Genomic DNA, 9,737 nt, shown 5'->3' on the forward strand with positions numbered 1-9,737 from the left:
ACGGAGAAGCCCCTCGGAGGCCGTGGGTCTGGGCAGCGGTGAGGGTTCACCGGCGTTTCCATCTCGAGTCGCCGTGCTCCCCAGAGATGCCCACACCTCCTTCACCACCGCATCAAGCAGCCCTCGCTCCATGAGCATCTGTCCTGCAGGTGCGGGCCCTTCCCCGGGACAAGGTCACAGACGTCCCCGACAGGGTAGCAGACAGCAGCTTCCATGCCATAACCCCAAGTGAGGAACACGGTGGGGTTCGGTCCTTCAAATGCCATGGCAACGAACTCAAAGTGACTGATGCTACCCACTGACCGACCTCAGTGTGTTTCACGAGGTTTCACTCCATCACAGTACTGCAAGTTTCTTGGGGATGAGCCCTCTGGAGGCCCTTCCTTTTTGTCACCATCCCACTGGGTAGCGTTGCAGACTCCTCACAGCAGATCAGGAGTCACCTGTTGATACAAAAGTCCCCACGAGGGTCGGTGGTTCCTTCCTGTCACTTTGGGGTTGGCAACAGCCATGTTCAAAACACCGAGTGGACAAGATGTTTCTGTTAGTTGGTTATGATCAGCCATCGCTATTGGTTATCAATATCGGATATTTACAAGTCCTCCTGAGCACACAGGCGACTTCTCTACTGGCATCTGCAGTTAAAAGCTGTTGCCCGATGATAAGACACGTAAGTTTCTCCTTTGGTATCTACAGTGGATTGACTAGGTCCCCCAAAATCCATGTCTTCCCAGAACCTCACAAAGTGATGTTATTTTGAAACAGGGTCTTGGCAGATATAATTAGTTACGCTGGGATAAGGTCATAAAGATTAGGATGGGGGACTTCCCTGGTGGCGCAGTGGGTTGAGAGTCCGCCTGCCGATGCAGGGGACGTGGGTTCGTGCCCCGGTCCAGAAAGATCCCACATGCCGCGGAGCGGCTGGGCCCGTGAGCCATGGCCGCTGAGCCTGCGCGTCCGGAGCCTGTGCTCTGCAGCGGGAGAGGCCACAGCAGTGAGAGGCCCGCGTACCGCAAAAAAAAAAAAAAAAGAAGGATTAGGATGGGTCCTAAATCCCATGATTGGTGGACCTTATAACAAGAGGAAAGAACACACAGACACACAGGGAAGAGGAGGCCATGTGACAACAGGGCAGAGATTGCAGGGATGCAGCCACAAGCCAAGGGACGCTGAGGTCTGCTAGGAGCCATGGGGAGCTGGGAGGGATGAGAAAGGATTCTTCCCTAGAGCCTTCAGGGGAAGCGTGGCCCAGCCAGTGCCTTGATTTCTGACTCCCAGCCTCCAGAACTATGAGAGAATAAATTTCTATCGTTTTAACCACTGGTTTGTTTAAGTACTAAATTCCCTCTGGTTTTAATTTTTACCTGTTTGTTACGAGCTTCACTGAATAAGGAAGAAGACAAAGACGTTAGGTCAGAGAATTACAAGCAAAATGCAGCAGACAGTCTGGTCCCCACCATCCAGGTGCAGTGCTCCACCTGCAAGCACACACCTCTCTGATTCCTGACTCGGGCAGAAGGGGGCTGTCAGCGTGGACCTACCACCCCTGCCCCCTTCAGTGAAGTAAGTGTCTGGGTCAGCAAATCCTGCAAGCTCATGACAGAGCTAGAGCTTCTAAAGGGGACAGATGGGGACAGAGGCAGGACAGAAGTGGCACAGGCGTCAGCAGCAGACCACCCCCCCCGCCCCAGAACCTGGAACCCACAAATTCAAATGCCACAGGACACGAAGGTGTGTCCTGGAGAGGTGACCCATCTCCCTGCGGAATGGGATGTGTCCACTACTGTGTTCCTCACATCACAGACAGTAAGTACTTAGTCAGTCTCTGTTGATTGCTGAGGGGGGAAGACTGTCATCGGAGCAGCCACCGGGAGAAGCCACCCCAGCGGGGGCATGTCCTTTCTGGCGGGTGCAGGTGTGGAAGCAGGCGTCACACACTTGCTGAGCGGTAAGCACTGTCTTCCGACATCCAAACACTCACTTAAACCCAGAAAACACCCAGCACGTGAGCTGCTGTGCTTAATGCATTCATCTAAAGAGCAGGTCTGACTGGATGTTAACAATTATTGAGTGACTCCGAAGATCAAAAGTGAGTAGGTCTGTGTTCTGTGATGGCTACAAACTTGCGGATGGGATCCTCTTGTCGAGCTGACTTAGGGCAGGGGAGAAGAGGGAGTGTCAGGACACAACGCTACAAGCCTATATCCAGAGAGGATGCTGTGTGTGACCAGGTAGAGCTCCAGGTGAGCCCACGGGAGGCTTCCACCAGGGGAGGCGGGACCCTCCAAATCAAAGAGGAATCTGTGGTGCTTCGGGCCAGGGGTAGGTGGAAAGAAAGAGCGTGCTCAGGGGAGAGAAAGCACGGAGCCCAGGGGCCCGCACAGAGCCCACGCAGCACCTGCGAGAGGGTGGCTCTTCCAGGATTGAGACAGAAGGCAGAAAGATGCTCAGTGATCCGCCCTTTGGATATTCACGGGACCGTAACCATTTGTAAACCATGAAGTTTCTTAGGAAACCTGTAGCACATTAAGTCTCACCCACATCTAAATATCTCATAAAAATTCCAAACTTGGCCAAAAAAAAAAAAAAGTGGCAATGTCTTTCTCTCTTTAAAAGCCAACTCATTGTCCTTGAAATTTGCCGAACCATCACTTTCAAGGAAGAAGGATGCATCGAAAACCAAGTACAAGAGAGGAGAGGAGAAGATGGACAGTCTTTGAAAAAATTCCATATTTAGGGTGGCAGAACACGAGTTTAGATTTGCTTGGTAAAGCTACAGTTTACTTTTGTCAATGTTAAACTCTGCAAGGATATTTCTATTTCCCAGGGTCGAAAGTTCATAATTTATCTTGGAAGGATAAACTCTTCCAACGGGCTCAGGGAGGGACGTCAAGCACTTTGGTCCAAATTTTCTCCTACTCGTAACACAAAACAAAGAAAAGCAGAGAAACAAACAGCCACACCCTGCCGCAGGCTCAGGACTGTCAACAAACACAGGGCTTCTCAAACCAGGGGCACCCGTGCTGAGTTTTCTCCCCGATGTTCACGGAGCATTTTCCTCACGCTTCGAACGTAAGTGTGTAAATCCCATACAAGGAACAAGACCCTTAAAATTCGTTCAAAAATAAAAGGAATTGACACTTGAATCTCATTCAAAAACGTATGTTCAAGAGAGTGAGAATTTTTTGAATAACCAACCGTTTACAATGAAAATTTAATTCAGCCGTTTAAATTTTGTATAAAAACTTCGTTTTATAAGTTTATTATTTTTTATAATGATTTCATAATTTTATAAAAATTAAATGACATAATAGTTTGCATAATCAGCCACGGTCAAGGTGGCCCTGTTCTTCCATAAGGAAATCATCACATGACCATACTTCTGAGTGATGGGGGAGGGGAAATGCCAAAAAAAGTGTCTTTTAGGGGTTCGAAGGGAGCTTAGCTTCAAGGTGCCCTTGAAATTTTAATCAAAAAACAAAATAAAACATTAGCACCAAAATATCAACTATTCATCTAATTAAGACCATTATCCTACCAGACGAGGATCTGAACAGGGGGTGTGCCACGACGCCGACGAAGCTTCGGGCCCCCGCCTTGCACCGGCCCTTTCTACAGCCCTGGGATCTCTGTGTCCACGGGGCCACCTGAGACGCGCAGAGCACCACACTTCCACCGGGGCTGGGAGGGCAGCTGTCTCCTCCCAGCCCAGCCCCCTCCATGGCACACCTCCCATGATGGCCATCGTGGTCTCATCTGGATAGGATAACGGTGGCTGAGTTGTGTGTGATGTCACATGTCTGATGGACCCCAACCATCCGAGATAAAAGACCACCTCCCCTTACCAGCACCAGACGGGTGGCTGGACCATCTTTTCATGCGGCTACACCACGTAGAAAACCAGATGCCTCAGGCAACTCATTAATTATATGTTATTTTTCTGGATTTTGTCATGTTTTTCAGCTTTTTAAGATTTGTGGTTTGCTCTGATTTCCTTTCTCGTACTAAATAAATCGTCACCCTCATACCTAACATTTTATTCACAATTTTGTACTTATTTTCTTAAAGAAGCTCCGCCCGCAAACCTGGCTCCTGCCCCAGCACCGGACACCGTGAAATTCACAGACTATCCCTTGGGTCTCCATCTCGAGTGTTTAAGCCTGTGGGTCGCTCCCCGAGCTCTGCTGAGGCTCCGAGGCCAGACTCCTGCCTCCGATGAGCACGACTCAGTTGGTCTCACTCCAAGAACATGCTTCCCCTGTACAGGAAACAAATCACGTTTTTTCCTAGAACACTGTGACTTAATGTCCCAGTTTGCCGATTCTCAGTAATCTTAGAGCTCCCAGCGTACCCCACACAGGCAGCCCCAGGAACTGCCTGCTCGACGTCCACACTTGGCCAATGGAGTTTCACGGTGTGAATAGTCGTACACGGTAGTTAGACAATGTCCAGCAAACCCGTCCATCAATGCTTCAGTACGTGGACCACGTCTGCACTCGCCGTGTCCTGACTGCAAATGTCTGCTCGCACCTCACACACAAGACTGCACGGAAGAACTCACCAGCGGGTAGCTCAAAAGAGTTAAAAACAAACCATAAGCCTGTTCAAGAAGGCTTCAGATAAATTAATATGTGAGACATAGGATGAGTTATTTAGAAATGAGGGCTATTTCTAAACATCCCTAACCTTTGAGCTTGATGTGTTAGAGAACATCCATGCTCTCCTTCAAAATCATGTTGCTGCCACTGGAGAAACAGAAACAGAAACAAACAAAATAGTGTGTGTGTGTGTGTGTGTGTGTGTGTGTACACATGTGTATACGTGTGTACACACATATACGTATATGCAGGTGAGGGGTAAGATGTTTGTTCTCATCTCACACGTGAAGCATGAGAAAGATTCACAACCATGGTGCAGGAACCACTCTGACACGCAGCTTTCCAAGGAGAACAGAGCTCAGGAAGCCTCTGGTCCAGCTCCTTCGGTTTGTACTTGAAGAATCCGAGGCGCTAGCTGCAGCAGGTGAGCAGAAGGGCCAGGGATTATCCAGGCTTCAGCCCGAAGCTCCCTGCAGAGTTCTACCCCACACCCCAAAATTCCGAGACAGATTCCAGGGAGCTGTGTGACAAAAATTAAAACATGAACAACATATGGGTGGTTTCAGAGGTCAAGGAATCAAACCTTCTGGGCTTGATTTGTGTGACCTTACGTATCTTATTCTCAATGACCTCGAGACAATCTACATGACTCCAACTTCGGTAAGCCTCACTCTATACAATGGAGATAAGAGTAGGATCGCTGTAAAAATTAAATTACATAATGCGAGGGCAGTGTGCAGGAATACGGTCACGCTACAAGTATTTATTGAGCACCTACTATTTCCCAGGCACCGTTCCAGACACCACGTGGACAGCAATGAACAAAACAGACAAACCCCTATCCCCATGGAGCTTAAATTTTAAGAGAAAATGTCCACTACTATCATTGCTATTATTATTATTAGATGTTGGCATTTGCAAAGGTGCACTGAGAAGAATGCCACACCATATTTTATAACCAAATAACTGAATTTGTCCCTTAAACATGTGTTTTATAATCTAATGCCCCCACGTGCAAATGCAACTTTGGAGATACTGTCATAAAGGAAATGCGATTACATAACGACCTAAATGGGAAAAGAATTTTAAAAAGAATAGATATATGTATAACTGAATCACTTTGCTGCACACCTGAAACTAACACAACATTGTTAATCAACTATACTCCGATAAAAAATAAAAAGTTTAAAAAAAAAAGAAAAGAAAAAGAAATGCAATTTGGCAGCAGGCTTTCTACCTCTGGTCCAGCTGCATCCCGTCCCCAGTAAGAGGCACAGGAAGACACAGCTGCAGAGCAGTTTTAAAGAGATGAGAATTTTCTAGAATTGGGTCTGCAAATACCCTACCTAACTTAATGATTCCAGGGGAGGCCACAGGGAAGAATGTGTGACACATCTGTCACATGGGGAGGGACTAAGACACACCAACACCCTCAGAACATCAGTAGGGCCACCGGGTGATGACCAGCAGGGCCACTGGGTGTGACCAGCAGGGCCACTGGTGATGAGCAGTGCTCACAGCACTTAGCACATGCCCACTATGTATCACACAGAATTTCTCTATTAGACACAGATGTAGATGCAATGGCCAAAAAGAGGACTCTGATCTGAAGAGAGTACGGCCAGAGTCAGCCGTGCTACAGGGAGAGCAGTCTTCCAACTAAAGCTGGAAGAGCTGGTGTGAAGGGACTCGGGACGTGAGAGGAACCCCCGCAGGAAGCAGAGTGGCCTCCCCGCAGGAAGTGACGTGAGAGGAACCCCCCGCAGGAAGCAGAGTGGCCTCCCCGCAGGAAGTGACGTGAGAGGAACCCCCTGCAGGAAGCAGAGTGGCCTCCCTGCTGTCCCTGGCAAAGGTAACAGGCAGATTATGGATGAACTCCGTGGAGCCACAGAGGAAAGAACAGGTGAGAGAAACTGGAAAATGGATTTTTTGTTTCCCATATTCAAACCTGATCACATTTATTTCATCACTCAATGAAATGTTTACATCCACAGGATGCATAATAAAATATTTTAGGTAAAGTTAATATTGATAACCACTTTAGTTTTCAAAATATTCTCACTCTAGTGTGAGATCCATTAGCTCAAGGACCTTCCTTTCCTTCCTGGAAACCAGCAGGTGCTCAAAATAAATATTTACTGGAAAAATAAACCAACGAAAGAACATTGGAGAAATGAGCCCATGAACTCTGAGGTAGGAATCAGTGTGAGTTAGAACAGTCCCGATTCACAGTGGCGAAATCTAACGTTTAAGGAAAAGGACAGGACCCCTCTAAGGATTCAGGGATGGTCAGTTTGGGGGTTGAGATTAAAGCCATCCCAGTGTTTTCTGCCCAATGGCATCAATGCACAAGCTGGGGTCACCCCGGAAAGTTCCCAAGAAATAATAATGAGAGTCAGTGACCCAACTCTGCATGTCAAGACAGCAAAACGCGATTGTAGGTTTCAGGTCCATATTTATTTCTTATTTATTTCAATATTTATCTCTGGTTCCAAGAGGATTTAAGGCAGCTTGATGTGCGCTCAGGAAGGCGCCTGGATTGAACCTCACACAGGATAACGCATGTGAAGCAACTCCCAGCACAGGTGCGGTGGGTGTACCCACCAGCTCTTGGCAACTGGAAAACCTGGGTGCAGCGGCTTAATACCTTCATCACTCACAAGGGAAAGAAACTAATAATTATCGATATTGTCACTAGTAATAAAAGCAGTTTCTCAATAGAAAAAATCTTCCATGTGCTGGGTCTACTGAGAAGTCAAAGGAAAAGGCACTGCCATCCACCACAAGACCTAAAACTCATCTAAAAACCCACCATAATATCACAATTTCTCCCTCGAGTGTTTTATGAACAGCAAATATGAAGAGAAAAAAAATATTCTTACTGATACCCTTGAACTAAGTTTATAGAAATGTGTGTGTATAAATACGTCATATTTAACAGAAAGCTTAATGGAAATATCAAGAACCATTTTCTGGATGGGGGTTGGTACCCAAGAAGTAGCACACAAGCACACTAATGAAGGCCATCTCAAAAACAAAAGATACAAAGTTTAATGGGGAAAAAAAGCCTTTCAAATAACCACGCGAAAGCCCTGGCAGAGCAGTTATCATTCCCAAAGCATCGCCACTAACCCATCGTCCGGAACTATATTTACTATGACTTATTAGATTTTGGAGCAATTGTCCTCTGAAGAGCGCAGATACTGCAAAATAACTTTTAAAAAGCGTGCACAGATTTTATGAGGAACATTTCGAAAGCCAAGTGACACTGGAAATTGGTAGAGGAGAGAGAAGTCAAGGGGCAGGAGAGCCAAGGATGCGCAGAATCGGGGTTGGGAGAAGGCAGAGCAGCTGCAGGTTGGCCGGAAGGTGTGCAGGGAACCAGCAGCTGGAATCTCAAAGTGCAATAAAGGCTCCGAGGGGCCACCCCGTGTCTCTGGCCCACAGCCTGGCCCGGTCAGGCACGTGGCCAGCCATCATGTACACGTGGGATGCGGAAGATCCCCCCACTTACAGGATATATTTCAGCTCTTGTCTGTGTAGAGAGGGGCCCATCTAAAATTAGCATCTTCTCAATGACATGATGTGGAATCTGAAAGAGAACAAAACCCCGGGTGTGGCCTTGCATTTCAAAGAAGACAGCAAAAAGGGATACAGGCGATGTACAAATACTCCTACACTCTTAGGCGCCCCCTAGAAAGGGTATTTTTTTTTAAGCATTTTAAAAATCAATTAATCCTGCCAACCCACTGCACAAAGGAAGCGTTACCAGTCTGTGTACTGCATCCCACACGGGGAGCAGGGCGGCCACGCAGGTGTGCAGTGAATGAGCACCTCAGTGTGGACCGTCCAACAGTTCAAAGGACGAACAGTCTTCCCGAGTGAGAAATGGAAGGCAGCTCGATACAACCCCTCAAAAAGGAAGTTATTTACAAGGTCCTTTAAACTCCAAAATTCTGCGAGTTACTGCAGGTCGTCAATATCAATCCACGGGCTGACTCACCCCATCCTACCCCGCCAGAAAAAGGAAAGGACCCCGGCACGTCTGTGATTCCCACGTGTGAACCCTGGTCACCCAGAACCAATGGCCCGAACGTGGTGTGCGTCTCAGCGCATTTATTACAGGCGTGGGATGGTTGGGAAAGCCCTCATTTTAATATCGTTACTGTATTTATATATTCACCAGGAAAATCGACAGGCACATTGGAGCTTTGTTAAGAGAGGGCTTCTGTTTTTTCCTCCCTAAGTAAACTGTGCTATGATACTATTCCAGATTCCTCCCCAAAGATGAGAGAAGGCTGTACTTCATGAGACGCAGGAGAATATACTGGCAGTAAAGTATGTTTCTACAGTTCAAAGTTTTAAATGAGTAAGCAGGAAGGCTTTGGAAGGCTGCAGATATAACGAATATCACTCCTCTCTGTGGGCATGGGAGAACCGCTAGGAGAGAGTGAGAGGTGAGACCAGCCCAGGACTCAGAACCTCAGAGGCAGTGGCCAAGCCACGGACGACGTGTGGCTCCCACGACAGTCAGGTCTGTGAAATGGGCCCGTGCACGACATGACCCACAACCTCTCCCCTCATCTCCAAAATCCAAACAGCTCTGAGAACTTAAGGGTTTCTCCTAACTTTGTTATGGAAAGTCTAGCCTGCCCTGACCTCATTGACAGTAAAACCCGACCCAAAAGCACACGAGGGTACATGGTCTCTATTTATTCACTCCAAGTACCGTGAATATTCATACGTTTAACTGTAGGAAAATCCACGTTTCATTAAGATAAGGATGCAACAAACAGACAATATAGGCATTGAAGTTCTTTTCAAAAATCTAAAAAATTCTGACTTCCAAAACCTCAAGGATTTCAGGTAAAGGATTGTGGGTCCTCCCTTGAAACTTCCCCACCGGTGGTCTGGGGGTGGGGAATGCACCAGGACTCCCTTTACAGTTTACCTGGAGTCCCAGTATATACTGGGCACATGAGAAGCCATGATCGGAAAACTCTTTTCCAACTGGCAGAACTATCCACTAGAAGGAAATGTTTCATACCCTCAGAAATACCTAACCAATGAACAAATGAAAAAATAATTGATGAAAAATTGAGTAAGGCAAACCTAATTCCCAAATTAAACTTATTTTAG

Source organism: Neophocaena asiaeorientalis, unplaced genomic scaffold (assembly GCF_003031525.2).
Source record: "Neophocaena asiaeorientalis asiaeorientalis breed wild unplaced genomic scaffold, Neophocaena_asiaeorientalis_V1.1 scaffold124, whole genome shotgun sequence".
In the NCBI taxonomy this organism is placed as follows: Eukaryota; Metazoa; Chordata; class Mammalia; order Artiodactyla; family Phocoenidae; genus Neophocaena; species Neophocaena asiaeorientalis.